The sequence below is a fragment of the Eschrichtius robustus genome, chromosome 11 (genome assembly GCF_028021215.1).
Source record: "Eschrichtius robustus isolate mEscRob2 chromosome 11, mEscRob2.pri, whole genome shotgun sequence".
Taxonomy (NCBI): Eukaryota; Metazoa; Chordata; class Mammalia; order Artiodactyla; family Eschrichtiidae; genus Eschrichtius; species Eschrichtius robustus.
The window spans coordinates 4,938,655-4,963,520 of NC_090834.1; the positions used below are offsets into that span (position 1 = coordinate 4,938,655).

The 24,866-nt window shown below is 43.1% G+C and overlaps 1 pseudogene; it reads right to left on the minus strand.

The window, feature by feature from the left end:
• Nucleotides 1-839: 839 nt before the first annotated feature.
• LOC137771421 (membrane protein BRI3 pseudogene) lies at nt 840-1,422 on the minus strand (annotated as a pseudogene).
• Nucleotides 1,423-24,866: the final 23,444 nt, after the last annotated feature.

Genomic DNA, 24,866 nt, shown 5'->3' on the forward strand with positions numbered 1-24,866 from the left:
AAGCTGAGATGGATCCCTGGGCCACACCTGATGGACAGATGTCCCCACTGACCCACACTGGATTTTACATGCATAAGATATCCACCTCTGGTGTGTTAAGGCACTGAGATTTTAGGGCTTTGTTTGTCATCACAGCATAACTTGACATCTCTCTGACCTATGCAAGTGTGGAGGTTTATTCCTGCCACCACCTAAGAATTGCCTTTATTTTTCTGCCAAGCAGCATGTGGGATCTTAGTTCCCCAACCAGGGACCGAATCCATGTCCCCTGCATGGGAAGCGTGGAGTCTTAACCACTGGACCACCAGGGAAGTCCCAAGAATTGCTTTTTAAACAACTTAAAATGTATATAAATCATATGTGTTGATCATTGAAAATTAGCAAATACAAATAAACAGAATAGAAGAAAATAAAAATCATCTATAATCCTACTAGCCAGAGATAAATACTGGTAACATTTTGGTGTCCGTAGTTCCTGTTTTTTCTAAGTCTGTATAAATATGTATTTATTTATTATCCTGGAATCTACTTTTTTTTTTTTTTTTTTTTTTGACAATGGTATGGATCTCATTTATTTAAAACACTATTTCTCACCTTTCTCAAATTGAAGACTGTGAAAAATAAAAGCAGTGCCTTACTGAGCTGTCGTTAACCTGGGAGCAGTGCCGGGCGCGTCCGCACTCCCGCCCCCTGTGTCCTCAGCTCCTCCTGGCAGCGCCCAGCCCGCCCACCTCACTTTACAAAACAGTCCTGAAGCTGAATCCCATATAGCTATTGTTCACGACATTTACATTAGAAAAAGAGAGCTGGGTGTGGGAGAGCCAGGTGTGCTGTTCCCTTTAAGTAAAGTTTGCTCCACAGTTGGGCCATCTTCGCTTCCTCAAGGCGAAACAGCAGATGAACCCAAAGGGGCACAAGACGACGGCCAGGAAGATGCCCAGGAAGATGAAGGAGTCCTCCGGAGCCCCGACCCTGCAGACAGGGCAGCCTCCAACGACAACGATGGAACCGGCACGGTGCCGGCTGACATTTCCACTGTGGATGTTGCAGACCCTGGGGTGGTGGTGGGGTAACCCTGTGACGAGGTCGGGGGAGGGCGCCGTAGCCGTGCGGGCCGCACGCGAAGTCGCCCTGGCCGGCCTCCGGGTGGTAGGCGGGCGGCCGCTCCTGCAGTCGGGGCCTGTGGTCCAGGGCGGGCGGCTCCCGCTCGCGCTCGGACTCGGCTCCGGCTCGGACTCGCGGGGACGCCCAGACGCCCGGCGGCGGGGCCGGGCCCCCTGGAGGAGGGCGCCGCGGGCTTCCCCGCCGCGCCTCCCCACTCCTGGAATCTACTTTTTCACTTGACAAAATATCCTGCAGATTTCCCCAAAGCAATACATGTGATTCTAGAACACACTCTGTAATCATTGGGTAGCCTTGCATTATGGCTGTATCATAATTTATATACTGCTGGAGTCTTATCTTCCTCTGCCTAAACTGCTTTCAGTAACATTGCTGCTCCTTTTCCACGTATTTTATCCCTTCCCACTCACAGAATGACTCTTAATCATCTACATATATAGAATGCAAATGAGACCTTCCAAAAATAACTAAAGTGGCCGTGAAATTCACAAAGTGATATTTTCGGATGGGGAAGGAAGAAGCAAAGTTTTTGCAACGTATTTATCCCTTTGATGATTATTATTGTCATTATTATTCTTATTTGCTTGGGAAATCTTAGTTTTTATTCTCTGAGTAGTAACAAATGACTTGGAGGGGACAAAGGAGATGTCAGGATGGGTAGCAAGAGGAAGATTTTAAGTTAGGGTTAGGTGTGGCTGCAAGAAAAAAAGCCACAACAAACTCAAAACTAACAGTAGCTTAAGTGAGCAGAAGTTGATGTCACTCTTATATAAACGTCTGGGGACTTCCCTGGCAGTGGGAAGGCTTCACGCTTCCACTGCAGAGGGTGAGGGTTCGATCCCTGGTCAGGGAACTAAGATCCCGCATGCCGCGTGGCGTAGCCAAAAGGAAAAGTTTTAAAATAAAAAAGGAAAAGTCTGGAGGTAGGCACTCTGATACAGTACTCCATGGAGTATCAAAACCCAGACTTCTTCTACTTGCTCTCTTAAACATTTTCTTCCACTCCCAAAGTCACCTCACAAGGTTCACATGGTTGCTTTAACTCTAGCCATTACATCGACATTCCATCCAGAGGGGAGGATATGAAAAAAAGGAGAAGAAAATGTCATTCTTTTAAAATGCACTTTTTTTGGAAATTGAACATATCATGTCTGCTTAGTCACTTGGCCACCTATGGATGCGTGAGAAGCTGGGAAATATAGTCTTTATCCTCAGAGTTCATGTGCCCAGATAAAAATCAAGAATGCTATTGCTGGGAGTTCCCTGGAGGTCCAGTGGTTAGGATTCTGTGCTTTTACTGCGGAGGGCCCGGGTTCAATCCCTGGTCGGGGAGCTAAGATCCCACAAGCCGCACAGCGCGTCCAAAAAAAAAAGGATGTTATTGCTATAGAAGAAGGAGAGAATGGATATTGGATATTGGGGGACAATCAGATATCTCTGCCATGAGAACCACCAGATGATTAATAAATGTCAAAATGTTTCAAGTAAATTATTTAATTATAGGTAGTTTAATGGAAAGTAACTATAAAACTAGTCCTTCGTGGAGGAGGATCAAACTCAAGGAAAATATCAATTACATTAACAGTCAAATGTAATCAAACTCTCGCCATGAACAGATGGGCTAAGTAAATACACATTCAGTACTTGAATCCCTGCTGGATTTCTGAAATCGGCCAGCTCCCTCTGAACGAACATGTGTTAGAGGAAAGAACAACAGATATCCCTTGAGCATCTTCATTAGCACCTGGTTTCATCAGAATGGGGCTATATAATCCATCAGGAGCTGAGAGCTGCAGATTCCATGGCACAGCCAGATCCAATTCCCAAATCCCTTGGGTAAAGGAAGTGAGAAGAGTAGGCTATATGGAGAGAGGAAGAAAGCTAGTCGCCTTGACAACCCAGTGACTTTGCTCCTGCTGCTTCAACTGTCTAGAATCTCTTGTCCCTTCTCTACATGAAGAAATGCTGCTCTTCTTTCTCATCGTTTAAGGTACCACTCAAATATTTATTTGCTTCCCATGATGCTTGTTCCCTAACTCTTTAATTTTGGGATCCATTCATTCATCCATTCGGCAAATACTGAGAAGTCTATCACATGCCAGGAGCGGTACTTGGCACCGGGTGGGGGGACTCACTAGTCAATTAGATGAGTCTGTGCCCTCAAGCCACATATAACACCAATTAGGATGGCTAGCCTAGCGCTCCCCCAGTGTGCTAGGCTATCTGTCTAAACAAAGGATGGAGAGCTTCTACAGAGCAGAAACCTGGTGTTTTAATTGACAAATACTTACAGAGCACTTACTATGTGCCAGCCACTGTTCTGTTCTGTGTGCATTAAGTATATTGATTCTTTCAAGTCATACAGCAATCCCATGAGTTATAGTCTCATTATTACCTTATTTCACAGATAATGAAACTGAAGCATAGAGAGGTTAAGTGTGCCCAAGGTCACACAGCTAGTAAGCAGTGAAGCTAAGATAAACGCACATTCAGTGCTTTACTGTGAGTCTGGCTCTAGTGTACATGCTTCACTAGTATGCCATGTTTTGTAATGATTCATGCTACCTGAATTCCTAGTATTTACTAGGATGCCTGGAACATAGTAGGTATTCAATAAACATATGTTGAATAGAAATGAGCCAGCTGCTTGACATTGGGCAAGTTATCCTCTCTGAAACACAACTTCTACAAAGAAGAAATTGGACTGGGAGATCTCTAAGGTTCCTTGAAACTCTAAATTTGTTCCCTGTTCACATACTAGATAACTTAGGTCTGGCAGTGCTCTTGAAGGATCATCAGACGGAGTCCTAGAGTTTAGTCTGATTTCATCTGTAGCAGGCAGGTGGGAATTCCTTTAGTTGATTGAGTTTTTTAGGATGTCCCACCTTTTTGAGTCCGAGGAGTAGACGATTTATAGGTTCTGTGAATGATGTACTGTAGCAGGATAAATAGGATATCTAAAAAGTTCCTTCATTGGGTGGAAAGGTAAAGCGCTTTCCTCTTGTATGGACAGCCAGTTTTGTAACAGAGAATATTTTGGTCACACTTCACTTCAATTTCAAGTGGCCTTGGATTATATTCTGAACTGCTCTGGATTCGTAATAGAGGGAACACTGTAATGCTTCTCAGACCTCTAATCTTTGTAAATGTGGCTACGAACAATGCATTATCCCCAATAATAGACTGCTCTAAATTACTTTTTCAGATTACACATTGTGCCCCAAAGACCTAAGGGTACACTGCCAGACCTTTGACCAAACACCAGCAAAATCCCCATCCTCTGACCAAATGCCAGCTTCGGTCACTGTACTTTGGCCGGTCTTCTCCCCCCCTGCAGCGTCAGCTGGCCTTCACCTTCCCTTCCCCACTCAGCTCCTGCTGCCTGGTAATCACTGAATTGGCAGGACTGCCGGCTATGGTGAGTAATGGTCAGACAGGGGCAGTGCACTGGGCTAAGACTGACTGTATGGGAGAACATTGGTGGTCACGAGCTTCCCTAAACCTCCATCAACAGTCGTATTATTTTCTCTGTGGAGCAGGGCCGTGTGCCCTTGCACTTGAGGATCTAATGTACCCCGACCGGTTTCGACTATTTATGCTTGACTCTGAAAGCCTCTGACGTAACACTTTATCGTTTTGCTGAGGCAGGAATTGAACGCACGCCCTGTGAGATTGGTATAAAGTTCAGAGTGAGACTCTTTGCCACTTAGTGAGTATTAGTTAAACACCTAACAGCTGGGCATGGCTCCTTTTAGGCATCTAAGATTTGATCTCCATTAATTTTCCTGACAACCCAGTGAGATTCTTCTTACTATTATCCCAATTTTATGCCTGAGAGAATTATATGTTCTAGTGCTAATCATACATTTAAAAATTCTTGGAGGTCTAAGAGTGTCTCCTTCCCCCAGAGGGAGGAGAGGTAAGGGCCAACTGTGGGTTAAGGGGCGAGTTCCTAGCACACACCATTGTATGGAGGCTCTGCTCTTCATTGATGGATGAATTTCTTCCCTTCATCCCCAGTCTCTATTTTTATTCCCTTCCTCCATGAATTCTTGTAAATAATGTAGTGTTTTGTATGTATGTGTTTTTAATTGACTTATGTGTCTAATTGCGCTTACATCTCATTTTCCTCCTTAATTTTTGAATTCAAGGGAATTCCCTAGCGGTCCAGTGGTTAGGACTCCGCATTTCCACTGCAGGGGGCACGGGTTCAATTCCTGGTCAGGGAATTAAGATCCCGCATGCCACACCAAGGCCAAATGAAAAAACATTTTTTTTGAATTCAAAACTATGTTTTTAATATCCAACCATGTCACTAACTGTATATCTAGTTCAGTGCTTCAATCTGCAGCATGTTATTCCATAGGATACATTCTTAGCATTTTATGTATCCAGCCCCCTAGTTATGGACACTAGGGGAATTTTATATGTATAAATCATATATATATCTCATATCTATATATGTAGAAGTGATGTGTCACAGCACATATGTAAACCACACTTTACTAAGTACCGCCAGATGGCTTTCCAAGTGACTGTACCTGTTTATACTCCTACCACCAATGCATACTGTGATATTATCCATCAAAGTTTTATTTGAATTGGTTTCTGATTTTCTTAAGTCTTTGTATGTTTGGACAATTACCTGGAAGTCTTAGCAAAAGAGAGGTGAGGGGAGTTGGGTGAGTTAGGGCCCCCCTGGTCCCCTCCCCCCACTGATTTACCTCTCCCATCCTCCTGTCCTCCCCAGTGCCCCAGAACCTGCTGGAAGAAATTTTCTCTCTGAACCTTCTCCCTGAACAGCTTTTTCCCTTTTTCTCAGAGTTTTCACCACACATCAACAGAGTGTCCTCCTCATTCTCTGCTCTCAGAATCCAAATTCTTCCTACTTTTGTGAGGTCCAGTTGAAGACCTAGTTCCTCCATGAAGCCCTGTCTAATGATTCTAGCCTACATGTGTCTCTTCTCATTTTGACTGTATCTCTCTCATTTGGGGGATTTGTTTATATTCAGTGTAACTCTCTTTTATGTTCTATGTTGTTTCCAAAAGAGAGACTGGGCAAATTAAACGTGTCCTATCTGGTCAGCCCCATCATTAGTTTCTTTACTGCATTTGACTTATACTCTCCCAGCACCTGTGGGAAAATCAGATATTCCCAGGCCATCTCATCCACCCCCTCAAGTCAATCCTCCATAGGATTACAGAAAAATTTCACTAGCAGAAGAAACATAGAACAAGCCTTATATCTGCAAAGTATACATCCTGGGGGCCTTGCAAAATTCCTCTCACTGGTTACCCATATCCGTATTGACTCAGAGTTTGTGTAGTTAAAAAGTGTGAGGTAAGTCCCAGGTGTGTCTGCGGAACTCGCTGCTGAGCTTCGGCCTGGTCCCCATGGTGCTGTCCTCACTGAGCCTTCAACAACCTCCTGCTCATTTCCTGAGCAAACACGGTTCCTAGCAGAAAATGATCTCTTTCTATCTCTTTCCCATAATCCACCCACCGAAATTAAATGAATTGGGAAAAATACCCTTTCCCACCACTGATTCACTATACTGTTTTCCATGCTTAGTTTTCACAAAAAACCTCCACTTTTTGTAACAAAAATTTCTAGTTACTAGGCCAAAATTGACTTTCTTCTTTCTTACAATCGGAATTTTGACGTTATTCAGGATGGCATGAATCTCACTGTAAAAGTACATTTCTCAATCTGTTTGGCAGCTGGAGTTTTATGTGACGGTTATTGCCATTAAAATGAAAGCCAAAGTTACTGCATAAGACTTTCAGTGATGTTCCTTAAAGAGAAATAACTCAGGGGTACTCACCATTGCCCCTCGTCCTTTCTTCTTATTCCTCTTAGACTGTGGTCATGATGCCTGGGGAAGAGGGTAGAGCAGGTGCCACTTGGGTGTCATGAAGATGCAGACAACATACGCTAAGGATGGCTTAAAAGAAAGATAAAAGGAAGCTGGGTCTCTGATGCCGTCGTGGAGCTACCATACCCACCCTGCACTCTGTTCCTCCAGGTGCTTTGTAACGTAAGAAAAAAATAAAACTTCTAATTTGTTCAACCACTGGTTTTTGTGGTGTTATCTATTACACACTGTCAAACTCAAATCCTGATTGTCATTTGTCTTTGACAAACCTCTTCTCTGGAGGAATCTTGCCCTGGTTCAAAGGCAGCTTGGTAGGAAAAAAATCTGGTGTTTTTGGAGAGCCCAAAGGTTCTCCAGGTCAGACCCTTAGTGTCCACATACCATGCTGTGCGCTCTGCCTCTTTCTTCCATCTCATGAACCTTCTGTAGGTGATATGGGATGTCACCCAGTGGTTTAGGCGTTTTCGGCAGGCTCTTCCTTGCTGGTAGAGAATTCCTGCAAGGATAAAGCATTTTAGTTTCTTGCGGTGGGGGGAAGAGCATGTGGCCTGCTTCTGTCCAAGGAGATCCAGAAGGGAAGGCAACTGGGAAGCTTCTCTCACAGAAAGGGACCCGTGAAAACAAAGGTCCCTTCCTCTTCACTGGATATGTTGCTTAGAAATGCTGAGTCATCTTGTGATCAGTGACTCTGCGAGGGGAGCGAAGACCTGGATGGGACACACTCAGGCCCTTGACCTCTCTCCAAGTCACGCCACCGATCCTGGACACGAACTGCCTTTGAACATCTGGTTAATTGTTTTTGCCACTTTCGGGTATATTCTGTTACTGGCACTTGAAAGAACTCTAAATGATACAGGGTTGTCAGAATAGGGCTGGCTGCCATCTTCACAATTTCTAGATCTGTTTCTTTGAATTAAGCTCCTCAGTCCCCTTGCCATGTAGATCCCTGAACCGCCTGTGTTGCTGGTCATCAGAAAGCCCAGACAGGCCTGAATCTGCAAGGAGTGTAGTTCAGGCTTTATGCTGGGACTCTGCTTTATAAGCGCAATGTAATTCCTATTCTAATTCTTGACTTTTTTAGTATTGTAAATTTTAATACAATCACCACTGTGTGGTATGTTATTTTTTAAAATAGTAAAACAATTTAGATGCTTGATAAAAAGTCTTTACAAGGGAAAAAGGATTGTTATAAAATACCAGAATTATATTAAAAAAAATCCACAAACAGGAATTAAAATATGTGGAGTCAAACTTCTATTACCTAATTGAAATGTTTGAAAATATTTTGCAGGTTTTTAGGAACAATTAATAGCCTTCAAACAAGATACCAAAGATAAATATGTTATTTGCTACAGATAAGTATTGCCTTATTTCCATGGGTACATCCTAATATATCTCCAGATGAGATATTTGCTGCTAGTTAATCCGGTGGTATTAATTTATGCTTTAAATCAAGTAGGGACTGCAGGGTAGATAGGCTGAATATTTAACATTTCCGTTCGAATCGTCAAGATACATATAAATCTTTTTTTTTTTTAATTTTATTTATTTACTTATTTATTTATTTATTTATTTATGGCTGTGTTGGGTCTTCGTTTCTGTGCGAGGGCTTTCTCTAGTTGCGGCAAGCGGGGGCCACTCTTCATCGCGGTGCGCGGGCCTCTCACTATCGCGGCCTCTCTTGTTGCGGAGCACAGGCTGCAGACGCGCAGGCTCAGTGGTTGTGGCTCACGGGCCTAGTCGCTCCGCGGCATGTGGGATCTTCCCAGACCAGGGCTCGAACCCGTGTTCCCTGCTTTGGCAGGCAGATTCTCAACCACTGCGCCACCAGGGAAGCCCGAGATACATATAAATCTTAAATCGTTCTTCGGTCTCTTTTCCCACAGTGGCAGGAGTGCTGTCTAGATGGTCAGTTCTAAACCGAGTCAGTCCAGCTCTGTCTACCTGCACAGAACACTTGAGTGAAACATGAAAATTTCAGTCAGTCGTCTGAATAGTTTCAGACTCACAGGCAAAGCATTGGAGTGATTAAACTTCTCACTTTCCACAGAGATTTGGGCAAGTTAGTGATACAGTCTTTGTTTTTTTCCTGAAGAAGATACCACATGACCAAGAGGAAAGCTCTGACCTGTTATAATTAGGGAAAATAATCCTGTATCTCTGTGTATTACAACCACACATTGTTACCAAGAATGTTCAGCTTCCTGAATGTCGAAGTGGTATTCTGAGAGGAAAGACTGCTAGATAGAGATTTGGGAATTATCTTTTAGACGAGATTAACTAAATTAGTAAGGAAATAGCGGGTTAGCCTAGGATTCTGGGTCAGTCAGAAACCAACCCTGGTCTAAATAAAAATTAGATAAGTTCTTTGTATAGCTATTACTAGAGGGCTTTGACCCCCATTCAGACGACCCTTTGATTTTTATTCTACTGGCAAGAACCCCAGGGAGGGAGTGGGCGACTGGTGTCTCTAACCTAACCCCCAATAGCGACACTGCCAATGTTAAACTAGTTTAAGAGGTACAGGAGAAAGGAGAGCTTTTGAGACTTAAGTGTGGTGTGCCTTCCTTGGCAACACTCAGACCACGGGAGAGCATATGACTGAAGCACTGTAGCCATAGAACCAGAGCAGGAAGTACTCTGAAGAGTCCAATCATCTTCATTTTCACAAATGAGAAAATACATCCAGGCAGATTCTGGATGAAATCTCAGATCTCTTGATTCATTTACTTCCACGTTCTTCCAGTACATCATTGGACCAAAGGACTTATTAAGAGAGTAATGAAGGAAAAAAAAAAAAAAGGAGATACTCCAGCTTTGGATATCAATGATGTATATGAATTTACCCCGAAGAACACTGGGAAATAGAAAGGAATTTGCTATGGGTCTCAAAATCTAAGAAAAGACTTCGCCCAAAATGCCAAAATAGTGCCCCAAATAACAGTCTCACTTGGGTGTGAAGGACTACTACAAACGTCATGATCACTGTAATAAAGTTGTTCACACATCTCCACCTTCAGGGTCTGGCCAATAGTGTATAAAAACAAAGGATTGGGTTACACAGGAGTTTAAGCACAATATTATTAGGACTTTGGTGATGGCTAGATTGGAAGCGGTGGGGCTGGATGTAGGGGGGAGCGGCAGCGGGGGAGTCAGCTTGCTTGATGGAAGCAGGTCTGAGAGAGACAGAGAGACAGAGAGAGACAGAGACACAGGTGGGAACAAGTAAGTATTTATTGCCCAAATTTCAAAGCAGGGACGGGTGGTGAAAATGGATGTCAGATTCTCTCTAATCCCACCAAGGTAAGGCACTCTCCTCCTGTTTATTATAGGTATTATTACCTATTATTATTATCTTTTAGAAATCTTTTTATTATTTTAATAGGTACGGAAAATTGCCCTTCCCTTGTTTTTGTTTTGTTTATTTTATTTTTCAAAACTTACCTAGTTACTTTTAAGATTATTCTTTCGATGACCTTTAGAATTCTCAGAAAAATCATCCAAATCCTGGAAATAAGACAAAGGTGAGCAGCACACCTTTTTAACGGCATATCACTTTAGGACTGTAGAGAAATGTACTTAGTTTATTGTTTACTGTTGATTAAGGCCCCAGACTTAGTGAAATTACTTGCTAAATTCTAAATTTTTGTCTGGTGGAGATACAAATAATTTCTGTCTTGTGAAACAGATCATCTCTAAGATTTACAGCCTGTTGGGAATTAATCAGTTTAAAAAGAAAAAAAATCAGACTTGGCAACCTTGGGACTTCCCTGGTGGTGCAGTGGGTAAGACTGCGCTCCCAATGCAGGGGGCCCGAACCAGTGTTTGATCCCTGGTCAGGGAACTAGATCCCACATGCATGCCACAACTAAGGAGCCTGCCTGCCGCAACTAAGACCTGGTGCAACCAAATAAATAAATATTTTTTTAAAAATCTCATAAAAAACCCCCAAAAACTTGGCAACCTTATCCTAACATTTCTTTGTTAAATTGATTATATATACTGAATTTTTCAAATACTCTCTGAATCAATCATAACATCTTACTGATTAACTCATTAATGATCTTTGACATGTGTTCATTTTGTATTTGCTGGATGATTATGCTGTTACCTTTTTGAAAATTATCCTTTAACAGAGGATAATTTGTTTTCCTAGTATCCCTCCAAAAATATCTTGTTGAGCTTTTGATTGGAATTCATTTCATTTATAGATGCTTTTGGGGTGAATTGACATCCTTACAGTATGGAGATTTACTATCCAAGAACTAGTCTTTTTTTTACTTCGCTTAGTTTTCTTCATTTAGGTACTACACATTTTTTATTCAGTTTATTCTTGGGTAATTTATGTTTTTGTTGTTAATGGGAGTTGTTTCCATTTTTATTTTCTAACTGGTTAATTTTTGGAATAAAAGAAAGTGTATGTGCAGGGTATGTTCTATAATGATGCCTTACTTTACTGAAAGTGAGCTATAGTTTGCAATAAAAAGGTTTTTTAAGCCACCTGATCATGTAAATAGTCTAAATATGGCAATTAAAAGACAAAAAGTTTCTCATCACACACCAAAAAAAAAAAAAATTGCAACTATGTATGGTGATTGATAGGTATTAACTAGACTCATTGTGGTCAACATTTCACAATATATATAAATATCAGATCATTATTTTGTACATCTGGAACTAATATGTTTTATGTCAATTATATCTCAATAAAATAAAATAATATCCATAATAAAAATAAAGTGTGTGTGTATTTATTGGTAACCTCCCATCTTACTGAATTCTTATATTATTTCTAATAGTTTTTTAAAGTTTTTTTAGATATACTATAATATTATAATCAAATCATGATAATTTTGCTGCTCCCTTGCCAATATTTGTAATTCTTATTTTCATAAAGTACATTTAGAACACTGTTGAATAATAAATGGAAGAGTGGGCACCCTTGTTTTGCATAACATTATCATACTTGGTTTGAGGTGCAGTTTTTGAAGGCACTAGAGAAAGAGCGTGTTTTTAGTAAACTGACACAAAGGAAAGGTCTCCTTAAATAGCTCAATCTCTATTTTCACTTAGTTCTCTTCTCCTATTAATCGTACCTCAAACATTGACTCCTCTGTGTATTGAAGACAGGTCGGGAGCTCTGCTGATACTCAAGTGCTAACATACCAGCTTTATTATTGTTATATTAATCAACTCCATATAAGCAGCTGTAACGCTCTCTAAATTTACCTGCCATCTCAAAAAAAAAAAAAAAATTGCTGCTTTTGGAGGTAAAATAAGGTTTTTTATTTCTGTGTTTTTAAAGTTGGATGTGCACTTAGAGAAAGTGGTTGGAACAGGATGCACCATTCCTGCTGCTCTTTCTACCAGGGTACCCCATCCAGGTGAAGGGAAGGGGCCAAACAAACAGCTTTCCCACGTCTGCCAAATGGTCCTTGTCACCGCTGTGGCCTTGCCAAGGGCAGGGCCCCTGCTATAGACTCTGCGGAGCTGAAAGCTGAATACAGAATACTTTCCTGTGCTTTTGGCCTGTGGAGCAGGCTTGTCTGGCCCAGATCACACTTGAATAGATGAAAAGAATCTGTTTTTGCCTTGGCCCTCGGCCTGCAGTGGAGGCCACAAAGGCTAGTACAGACACACAGGAGTGGAAGGGCAGCTAAGAAAGGAGAGAGAAAAGACTTAGGAGATTTTGAGACGAAATAAACAAACCATCAAGAACATTTCCAGCTGATGTAGATTACGAGTTATTCAAATGGCCCCTTTCCTCTTACTTGGAGAAGAGATGAAAATTGCAAAGAAATTAGTTACAGCCTCCCGTGGTTTCACTGGAATCCAGTCTCCCAACCTCTTTAAGGAAATCTAGGTAAAAATAAAGTCACAGGCCTCAATGTGACCCTGGGAGATGAGAAACATCGTGAACAAGATGGATTTCTCCCCCCTCCCCGCCCCAGCTTGATTCAGGAATTCAAGAGTTTAACCAAAGTAAGAGAAATGCCGGTTCGTGCATGATAATGATGTTGGGAAAACTAGCAGTGGTTTTTATCCATGTGCTTTGTTTGGTGGGTAATTGTGAGAAGCAGTCCCTTTGTTTAAAAGCTGTCTTTGGAGTAGCTGAGAGCTTTCTACTCTGGTTAGAACCAATGAAATGGGATTTTTCACATCTGAGCAGTGATTGTGCCTAACGTTGCCGCCTGCAGGGCTTTGAACACAGTCCCGGGGATGCACCGGGGGATCCGTCGACAGCCCAAACCCAGGATGCAGCAAGGAAGTAGGGTCTGTGGGACATGAGGAAGCTCCATCCTTCTAGTTACCAGGTTGGTTACTTTTGGTTATTTCCACATGATGGGAAACACGTGTTTTGGGAAAAAATAAGCAGACGATCAGGGCTATCAGAGACTATCAGGTGAAACCTCTTCTACATTTTTTCCACCAATTTAGTTCTGCCCTTATTGCCCGTATGCTTGCTTATTCCTGGTCTTTGCTGCTGCGTGGGGTAGTATTTTGGTATGTCAGGCGTGGGGACTGGAGTCCCCATGTCAACAACCTCCGGGATGCACGGTAAAATGCAGACTCCCAGGCCCCACCCTGGAACTGTTGAATCAGAATATCTGGGAGGGAAGAGGAATGTGCATTTTTAATTATCTCAGGTTTGAGAAGAACCGGGGCTCTGATGACACGAAGATACGACTTTAAACCATAGTGTTGCCGGGTATTACGTGGTCTTAGGCAAATTATTTAACCTCTGTCTCAGTTCTCTGGGCTGCAAAGCAGGGATCATTATACCTACTTAATATTGTTGTTGCAAATATTAATTACTACATTTTTAATGAATGTACACAGGATAGCATGGAGCAGAGTAAGTGTTGATTCTACATCAGCGATTGTATTTGCTATCATCTCAATAAACCTTGAAGGTCAGAGCCTCCTGCGGGGCTGCAGGTCAACTGGTTTACACCTTACATGTCTGTCCCCCTTCACCCTTTGGTACCCAGTCCCCCCTGACCCCCGCCTTCATGAGCCAAGAAGAGCCAGCTGATAGAAGCCTTGGTCCTGATCTCGGGTGGCCTCGGCCTGCAGCGGCTTGAAGCAGGGTTTCGGTTCCCGGCCAGAGACTGAGGTCAGGTCGCGGCAGTGAGAGCGCTGAATCCCAGCCACTAGACCAGTGACCAGTGACAAGGCCCTGGCCCTTCGGCTTTGCAGAAATGAATTCCCACAAAGACGGAAAGTAGTGAAACAAGTAAAGTGTTTATTAGGAGAAAACAAGGGTACAGCACGTGTGGATAGACACACTGGCTGTCTCAGAGAGAGAGTCGCGCCCTCGTGGTAGTTTAAATCACTTATATGGGCATTTCTTCCCGGTTTCCTTTGGCCAATCATCTTGCTGTGCCTGGTTCAGGGTCCATATTTGGTACGTCTCAGGGTCCTCCCCTGTGTGCGTGCGCATCTCTCAGCCAAGATGGATTCCACCGAAGAGGCCTATGGGTAGTTGACATCACTCCCCTTTTGACCCCCAAGGAGCTTTCTAGTCGGGAAGGTCTCCTTGACTTCGGGAATGAGAAATATGTGGTCTCTTATCTTCTATCTGGGCAGGGCCCAGCCCCCTCTCTGGATTGTCCTGCTATTCCCTTGGAGTATTGGTCCACAGGGAACGAATCTCCAACTGCTTACCCTGGGGGAGGGGGGGGCGGGGCGCCCATCTACCGCCTGCCTCAGTCCCAAGGTCAGAACAGACTCCCTTTTAGCTGTCGACCGCACTGCTCCCTGCTTGGTCCTCTTGTCTCTCTGCCCCTTGCTCTGGTCTCTGGCTTCCTCTTCAGCCTCCCTTGGCTGGCTTGTGATCCTTGCCTCTCTGTATCTGCGTGCTGTCTCTGTTTGGCATTACTCACAATTCTCTGTGGAAGGCTCCTTCATCCCTTCTCTTTCCTGTGGATCTACGCAGTGGTGTGACTATGTCCTCAATCCCTCGTCAGAGGAAGGGAATCCAGACAAACCACACTTTAAGCCCCAACTCTCTGTGAATTGACACAGACAACAGTAGAAAACAGTTGGAGTATTTGCTTAAAAATACTGACCTTCAAAAAAAAAAAAAAAAATACTGACCTTCTAGAGCTAGAGCCTTTGGTCCTTACTCCATTTTATGAAAGCCTTTGTATTTCCTTTTAAACTCCATTCCACTCTTTTGCCTTTCAAAGCCGAAAAGTGGGTCTGTGCTGAGCCTTTTCAGGAAGGAAGGTATGCTTGGTAGGGTGTGTGAGAACAATTAAAGCAGCATTGTAAGCAAGACAGCTTCCAACCTAAGGAGGTGGTTATTAACTGCTCAAAGCTTGAAATGCCAACTATGTGTGGGTGGGTGGTGATGATCTCTTTCTCTTTCTTCTTGTAATTGTGAAGCTTCAGCGATTGGGTACTCTTCCCAAGAGAGCAGTATAGAAAAGAAACATCTCCAGCAAAGTTGTCCTTCCTCAGTGGTTGAGTGAAAATCCAAACGATATAAAAGGAGCCTGAAGTAATAACGTCTTCATTGAATCTCAAAACCCCAACTGTAAATGAATTCATTCTTATGCCTTTGTGATGGAAGGAGTCGGAAAATTTTACTGTCCTTGGTGTCCAGGTGTGAGATGGAAGGAATGGAAGCATTCAGTCATTTCCCCAAGGTTGCCCTGTGAGTCTCTGGTGGAAAGAGGACTTTAGTAACAGCAGCAATTAGCACTTAAGTACCTGGCAGGCCTTGCCATTGCTGACCCTCAGTCTCTGGAGATGGACGCCACTTCTCTCTCTCACACACACACACACACACACACACACACAGTTGCACAGAAACAGGAAACTTCACTTCTCCTTAGGCTCTGCCTTTTACAGAGTAACCGGTATATTCTGATCACACACCTCAGAGACACACCGATTGGGACACGTGAATAAGAAGAACTATACCGTCTCCGTGGGGATCAGAACGCACCAGACCGGAATTCTGGAGCTGGCCGATCGTAGTTATGCTGCTGGGAAGTGAAATAAAAAGTGAGGTCTCAGGTTAATTCACTGACTATGCGGTAATGAAGACAGACTATAAGGTAAATAGATGTACATTTACAGAAAACCAAAAAATGTACAATATAAGAAACATGAGAATAAAATTAATGAGTATCTGGATCAGGTATTAAGGGAATAAGCCAGGACTGAGTGCATTTCCTATACTAAACTAAATTTAGGTAGTAATTAGTACCAAACAGCATTAACTGTGTTACCAACTGCTCAAGGATTTTAGTCAATTAAAAAGTACAACCTGAGTGGACTTTGGAACTTTTCTGGTTTGATCAGCCAAAACTTGGGGCTAAGGCCTGAGCCTGGAACCCAGCTTTGAGGCCCTTCTCAGGAATTCCCAAAGAGAGGTTTAAGTTGGAAAGCGTTGAAGGAGCACCTCTCCCGGCACTCTTTTTTTTTTTTTTTTAAAACATTGGCTTTTTAATTAATTAATTTAATTATTTATTTTTTGGCTGTGTTGGGTCTTCGTTTCTGTGCCAGGGCTTTCTCTAGTTGCAGAAAGCGGGGGCCACTCTTCATCGCGGTGCGCGGGCCTCTCACTATCGCGGCCTCTCTTGTTGCCGAGCACAGGCTCCAGACGCGCAGGCTCAGTAGTTGTGGCTCACGGGCCTAGTTGCTCCGCGGCATGTGGGATCTTCCCAGACCAGGGCTCGAACCCGTGTCCCCTGCATTGGCAAGCAGATTCTCAACAACTGCGCCACCAGGGAAGCCCCAGTCTCACTTTTTAACTAGACAAAATCCTTAAGCCAATGGCAGAGGCACTGAGCATGGGATCTTAGGCATCAGCTAGTAGGTGAGGGAAGACTTCAGACTCTCATGGGTCCATGATGTGCACACACTTTTAACATCAAAGATGACCCATCAGCCATTGCCATTTAGAGCAAAGAATCACAACCCTAGAAATATCCAACAATAAGAGAATCTTAGAGGAAGTATGTTTTGGACAGATGATCATATAAAAACAATGTAGATAAATATTTATCGACATGGAAAGTGAAAAAACTTGTTAAGGAAAAAAGATTGCACACATTATTTTCAATATGATATGTTAAAATTTTTCTATATAGACATGTTTCTAAAGAGATGTAGGAGAAATGTACCAAAATCTTAATAGGGAATATCTCTGAACTGTAGAATTACGGATTTTTCCATTTTTTCTTTTTTTTTAAATTTTATTTATTTTTGGCTGCATTCGGTCTTTGTTGCTGTGCACAGGCTTTCTCTAGTTGCGGTGAGCGGGGGCTACTCTTTGTTGCGGTGTGCGGGCTTCTCATTGTGGTGACTTCTCTCGTTGTGGAGCACGGCTTCTAGGCGCACGGGCTTCAGTAATTGTGGCACACGGGCTCAGCAGTTGTGGCTCGCGGGCTCTAGAGCTCAGGCTCAGTAGTTGCGGCACACAGGCTTAGTTGCTCCACGGTGTGTGGGATCTTCCCGGACCAGGGCTCGAATCCGTGTCCCCTGCATTGGCAGGCGGATTCTTAACCACTATGTCACCAGGAGAGTCCTCTCTGTTTTTTTCTGCCATTCTAATTTTTAAACAATGAGTTTGTATTGTTTTATCTTTTTAAAAAATCTTTGTTTTTTCAAATATAGGACACTCCCCAGAATGTTCCTGAATAACAATACCATTTTTATTTAAAATAAGCACCAAGGCCCATACTTCCTTTTGCCTCCTCAAGTAAGGAGAGATTCACGGGCAGCTTGGTAATTCATCAATCATTCATGTCTCCATTCATGATCCAGGTGTCGAGTATAGGAATTCAGGCTAAATAAAGCTGTGCTGCATCCCGAGTTCCTGCATAGAGAAGGCAGGAAATTTCCACGGTGCGGGCTAGCAGGCAGAGTCTCCAATGGCAGTAAGCTGCTGTAGCTTCTTTAATTTCACCCCAGATACATCTAGAAGAGCAAGATATTCTTTGAGGTAGGACAGTTCAGGTCACCTCCTTGGGTTCCTGCTATTGCCCCATGAGGGTGGTCTCTGACTCTTTAAAGTGATTCCCTGACATAAATTCCTAGAAGCATACATAGTCTGCTATATAAAAGTAATTTCTGAGAAACAGAGTCACTTCAGCCTGAAGACCCGGTTTAGAGGCTGTGCATCAGCGGACGACAGTTACATAACAGTTTGTCTTTGTTTCTCCGGCCATCTGTGACCTCTCCACTCCTTCCTGCTGACACGATCCCCAACAGAAAAATAAAATCTGTGTAGCCTGATGTACCTCCTTCCCTCCTGAGCCTTTGCGGAGAATAATAACAGCAGCTGCATGACTTTTACTTGATGTAAATACTTTATTTACTTTTGTATTTAATTTATGCATCGGTCCAGTGTTTGCACAGCTGTTTGACGTCTGTGTGCCCATAGATTAGCCTTTGCTGATTGGATCCAGCTTAAACTCTAAGCGTTGAGAAACGGAGAGGGCTCCCTGTTCACTTATTTTTTTACGCAGCCTCCAGCATGATACCATGCAGATGAAAACTTAATTAAGAATTCCAAGATTTAGACATCTCCTTGAAGATATCTTTCTCCCTTGATAAAAAGAAAGACCAAAATTTCCTGCTCTGCTCAGGGAAAACATGATGGTTGACTTTGTTTTCCTTGTAAAAGGACACCATTGTCATATCAAGGTGACATTGTGGAGGTCTTTTCTCTCCCCAAAAGTGTACCAAATGATTTGGGGAGGCGTGGGATGATGCGAGCCAGCCTGGATGCAGGGCTAGTAATTAAGGGATGGGTTGGGACGGAAAAATTGCTCTTACTGAGGTTTACTTGCCCATCAAAAAACCAAGAAAGGACTGGGTAGTGAAATGGCAATGGTTTGGTTAACACATATACTGGAACTTAGTTTGCACCCCAGTACCTGAATGTGGATTTGTTTTTGATGCTGTCTTGTGGGAAGAGTCATGGTCAGCTGCACCAGGTACGGTTACTAGAGGCAGTGGTGGGAATGCAAGGGCAAGGACCCCCCAGTCTTCTCCCCTCCGGTAGGAGAGAGGAGGAAAAAGGGTACACAGGGGTTTTTCTGTTTGGCTGGGCTCTCTCTTGTAATGTACAGATAACATTATGCTTCAATAACATTTTTGTCAGTTTTATGTGACCTGGCCATCATCAACTGTTTATTTAAAAAAAGAGCAATAATAAAGATCAAGTACAGGGACTCCCCTGGCGGTCCAGTGGTTAAGACTCCACGCTTCCACTTCCACTGCAGAGGGCACAGGTTCGATCCCTGGTCAGGGAACTAAGATCCTGCATGCTGCACGGCATGGCCAAAGATAAGAGATCAAGTAGAGGTTGAATTTTAGGCAGAATTTGAATCTCTCTGTGCCTCAGTTTCTCTCAATATTAATAGTGCCTCGTACCTGTTGATAATACCTTAGATCTTGTAGTAAAAGGTGAATCACAAAGCACAGAAAACTCTGAATTACCTAAAGTATAACTTTCTCAGCTGCTTGACCTTCTCTATCACTGTTGCAGTATTCATTTTTTTGTTTGTTTTGGGCTGCGTTGGGTCTCCGTTGCTGTGCGTGGGCTTTCTCTCTAGTTGCGTTGATCGGGGGCTACTCTTCATTGTGCTGTGCAGGCTTCTCATTGCAGTGGCTTCTCTTGTTGCGGAGCACAGGCTCTAGGCGCGTGGGCTTCAGCGGTTGCAGCACGTGGGCTCAGTAGTTGTGGCTCGTGGGCTCTAGAGTGCAGGCTCAGTAGTTGGGGCGCACGGTCTTAGTTGCTCTGCGGCATGTGGGGTCCTCCCGGACCAGGGCTCGAACCTGTGTCCCCTGCATTGGCAGGCGGATTCTTAACCAGGGCGCCACCAGGGAAGTCCCCGTAGTACTCCTTAACAAAGTATTTTTTTTGCCATGAGTAAGATGGTTGTCATTGCTTTTTTGTTAAAATTCATCAAGAACTAAAGAGAAATACTTTTAAAATTAGATCATGACTCAGGAAAGAAGGATTGAACTGGTAAGTTTGAGTCTGTTATCAGCTTTGCTTGAGACTGGCCTTTTTTATCACTCTGAGGAGTAATGCTGTTTGTTTTCAGCATGAAATCCGTAAGAGAAAAAATTGAGAAGGGAACAGGGAAATGATATTTTGATAGGGTAGTTTTATTGTTTTGTCTGATGTATTATGATCCCTAACCCCCAATGTATTTAGGGATCATTCATATTTAAATACAAAATACCTTCCAAAGCCAAGTGCAAGTGGTTGTATAAAAACAGTAAAATGGCATATTGGATTATTCTTCTCAAGTTGCCCAGGAAACTTAGCATTGACTGCATTAAGGTTCAGAAACATAGGTACATTCTCAGCCAACATGTATTTTGAATATAGCAGGGAAACACAGATGGTTTAGACCTTCTGAGATGCATTAAGTTCTGGAAACTGGAAGCCATAAAAGACAAAATCGTGGGCGGGGAATTGCAGGGAGCACCCTGGGGAAGCAGCAGCCCTGGAGTTGAATGACCTCCCTTTGAACTCTAGCTTTCCCAAGTCACTTTCCCATGCACTTCCTCAACACTGGTTTCAGTTCTTTAGATCTCATAAAAGGCTTTGGGCCTGGGAGCATCACTGCACAGCTGAGAAGAGTGCTGATTCAGGCAGAGCTCGGAGGGAGGGCTGGAGCAGGCGGTGTGTTTACAGTGAAATATTGTGTGAGCTTGAGTGACATGCATGTGTATGTGTGAGTGTGTGTGACTGTGTGCGTGCATGTGTGTGTTTTCTCACGAGGAGTAGCGATATCTCACCACGGTCACAGCCACCAATGGGAGATTTAGTTTCCTCCAAGTCACCTCAATTAAACATACATTTTAAATAAAGCAGCATGTTTGCATGAGAGATGCAGCTTCAAAAGCTCCCCGAGACCTGATTCCCCTTCCAAACATTTCGCTGCCCCTTAAGGATCTCATATATAGAAATGTTTGAGTTGCTTCTTTGTTCATTCTTTCATGAGCCGCCACATAATTTTGCTTGATAAGAAGTGGAATTAATACTTCTACATAAGCTTACATTTCAATGCAATTCCTTTCACTTCCTGGTCTAAGTTCACATCTGACTATAAAATGGATTCTGTAGAGCTCAGACAGTGGGTGATATACTCGGGTGACTGTATCTTGCTTTGCTACCTCAGAATGTTTTTTTCTGATCAATTTAGAAATGTTGAGTGATTTTCATGAGTCTTTAGTTGTATTTTAAAAATACATTCATTTCTTCCTCATTTCAAAATATTAGACAAAGGAGTTTGGGAAACATAATAATCATGGATAATTTCCAAATTTCCTTTCTTCCAAAACTTTTTCATGATAATTAAATTATTCTACTTTTATGATACCCAACTAAAGAAGAAATCGAGTAGGCCCATTTTGCAGATGGAAAAACAGATGTTAATTGACTTGTTCAAGGTTACATAGTGGGACAAGATAAAAAATGAAAGGCACAACTAGCCTCTCCTTAAATTTACCACATTCCTTTTCAACATGGTGATTATTTCAGTTGGAAGTGAAAAGGCACTTCATTTAATTTGCCTTTGATTTTCTGTGCCTCTTGATATGTAACTTCTACATTTCAAAACCTAATTGCAAGTTTAGACTATGATTTTGCCTTATAGGAATTAGATTATTCATTACTGCCCCTCTCCATTGAATCTTTATATAATCTTAGATTTCCAGTATAATTTGTTTTGATTTGATTTGCAGTGAATTGCAAATGATATAATTTTATAATTTGCACTTGTTCCCACTTGCAGTAAAGATACATCCATAGCAATAAAGAATGGCAGAAAATAAGTGAGGATATAGATCCTGTATTCTGACAGTACCATTTATTCATGTATTAGGCAACATGGATACAATGGTGAATAAACAAAGTCCTGCCCTATGGGATGTTCATTTTAGTGACAGAGGCAAATAATAAATAATCAATTTCAAAACGCAATCATGGGGACTCTCCTGGTGGTGCAGTGGTTAAGAATCCGCCTGCCAATGCAGGGGACACGGGTTCGAGCCCTGGTCCGGGAAGATCCCACATCCCACGTGCCACGGAGCAACAAAGCCCGTGCACCACAACTACTGAGCCTGCGCTCTAGAGCCTGTGCTCCGCAACAGAGTAGCCCCCACTTGCTACAACTAGAGAAAGCCCACACGCAGGAATGAAGACCCAACGCAGTCAAAAATAAATAAATTAATTAAAACAAACAAACAAACACAATCATTGATAAGTGCTGTTAAAAAAAAATAGCAGAGGAAGGGGACAGAGAAGGCAGAACTATTTTAGAAAGTAGTTGAGAAGGTTAATTTAAAAGCCGGGAAGAGGGACTTCCCTGGTGGTCCAGTGGTTAAGACTCCATTGTTCCAATGCAGGTGGCACGGGTTCGATCCCTGGTGGGGGAATAAGATCCTACGTGCCGCCCGGCTCAGCCAAAAGATAAAAAAAAAAAAAAAAAAAAGCCAGGAAGACGTGGTTCTCCCTGGTTTAAAGACCACGTAGCTGGAAAAGAGTGAATGGAGAGGTGAGTGTTGGCTGAAGAGATTTTCAAGGCTGGAGAAAGGACTTTGGATTTTATTGTAGTGTTATTAGAAGCACAGAGCACTGAGGAGTTTTGAGCAAAGAGAATGACTTCTTACTCATATTTTAAAAGAAATTCTCTGGTTGCTGAGTTGAGACTGGACCATGAAGGGGTAAGAATAGAGGTAGGAGACCACTTAGTCATCCAGGGGAGAGATTGTAGGGGGCAGACGTGGGTGTTAGCAGTTAGGAGGGAGGGAAGAGATTGGATTCAGAATATGTTTTGAAGGTAGAAGTGGAAGGATTTCCTGCTAAAATGAATGTGGTGTTTGGGAGAAAGGGTTGTTTTTGTCCTGAGATGGGGAAGACTTGAAGGAAGCAATTTTGGGTGTTGGTTTTAATACAGAAAGTCCAGTGTTCTGCTTTGGACACATGCAGTTTGAGATATTCAAATAGAGAGGTCACGGAGGCAGCTGGGTATAGGAGCCCGAAGTGCTGGCGAGAGGTCAGGGTTAAAGATATACATCAGTGAATGGAGGCTATTTAAGGGCAAGGGCTGGGAGAGACTGCCTTGGGAGGGCGCGTGGAAAGAGAAGAGGAAAGGCCCAAGGTCAGAGCCGTGGGGCAGTGGACATTTAGAATTCTGGAAGTGGAGAAGGACTCAGTGGAGGAGAGAGCAGTAGAGCTAGTATCTGGCTAAACATTCAAAAGCAGATACGTAGATAGGTACGGCTGGTGTTAAGGTTTAGCGTCTGGAAGAAAAAAAACCTTTGTGGGAGAACAGCCAAAAGTTCTAAATTATTGTGATAGAGGCTAATGAACCAAAATGTGACCGGGAGAGGACAGAAAAGGGGAAGTTTATCATTTTAATGACTGCCCTGGGGATTCAGCGCTACTGACCACTTCCTAAGATGTTGCCCAGTAGTAGTTTCTTGTGGTAAAGGGTTCAATGTTTACAGAGGCTACTCCGTGGGCATCCAGCTTAGCTAGGAGGATGCTATACACAGACAACACACCTTTTTCAAAAATCTATTTTGTTATCCCGTTTAATGGGGACACAACATGGAGCTGGCCCTTTGGCCAGGAAGAAAATAAATAAACAAGGCAATGTCAAATGTCACTTTGGGAGAATTCTCTCTTAAGCCTGGCTGGCTTTCAGCAACTCATTATTCTCAAGTCAGCTGTTGAGCCTTCAGTTTGGGGATGAGAATAAGCTTTCTCTCTCTCCCTTGCTCAAATTTCCAGGTTCTCTCTAAAACTCAAGGTTAGGCAAGCAATGCAGTCGTCTCTGTGGCTGCTCTCTGTGCTGGCTCGACTTGTCTGCACCGTGACGCTGCTTCAGTGCCTGGAGGGGACTGCAGTGCAACAGATCTGAGATGCCAGGAGTGAGCCCAGATGCTACCGTCAGGAAGACGACAGTGTCAAGGCCAAGAAAGGAGGCCAGGGGGAGGCCTCCGACAGCTTCAGAGACAGAGGGAATTTGCCTTCTCCCCGGCTCCCCCCAACCCCTCACCGTGAGACTACTGAATCAAACTATAACAAATGCAGTTATTTACCGATTTACATCCAGACAGGCTTTTTCTTTTTTTAGGGAATGTTGCAATTATTGGAATATATGTATTGAATCACTAAAGGTGTTACTAGGACAGAGGTAATTGGTTACAGACTCTGAAGCACCAACTTCAGATGGCTGCAGTGTTGCCCAGAAATCACAGCCTTCTGTTTATCTGCAGGTATAGCAAGAATAACTACTTACCTGTAGGCTATCTGGATGCTTCTTTCTAAGGAGGGGCAGTGCTGGCTCAGAACGAGAGTAAGGAACATCAGCACCCTTGAGCTCGCTCAAACACCCCTGACATCTGGAATACACAGAAGGAATCCATTTCTTCTTTCTCTGAACTAGACAGAATACCAATGGGGGGAAAGTTACCAAGATGTTTTGAGACCCTGGAATAGAGTATCTGTGTCATCCAATGTATGTAGAGATCCCAGTTCCTGTAGGTATTATTCACCTTCTCCACCAGCTGAGCATAAACCATTTAACATTCGGTTAGTACAGCTGAATTTGGAGGTGTGATGGCCAAACTCTGGGATGTGAAGTCTTTCTGAAAGAATACAGAATGTCATTATCTTAGCTGAGAGTAGCCAAGGGATGAGAGCCTTGGGCAAAACGCCATTCTCACGGTGACTTGGTTGAATGTCCCATCCTGACCTCCTCTTGACATCACAGGAGATTTCATGTTTCATGCTCACCAATCCCTGGGAACAACACAAGCTATTAAATCCCTCTCTGCATACTCTTCTCTCTCTGGCAGAGATGGCTCTCTGTGGCCAAA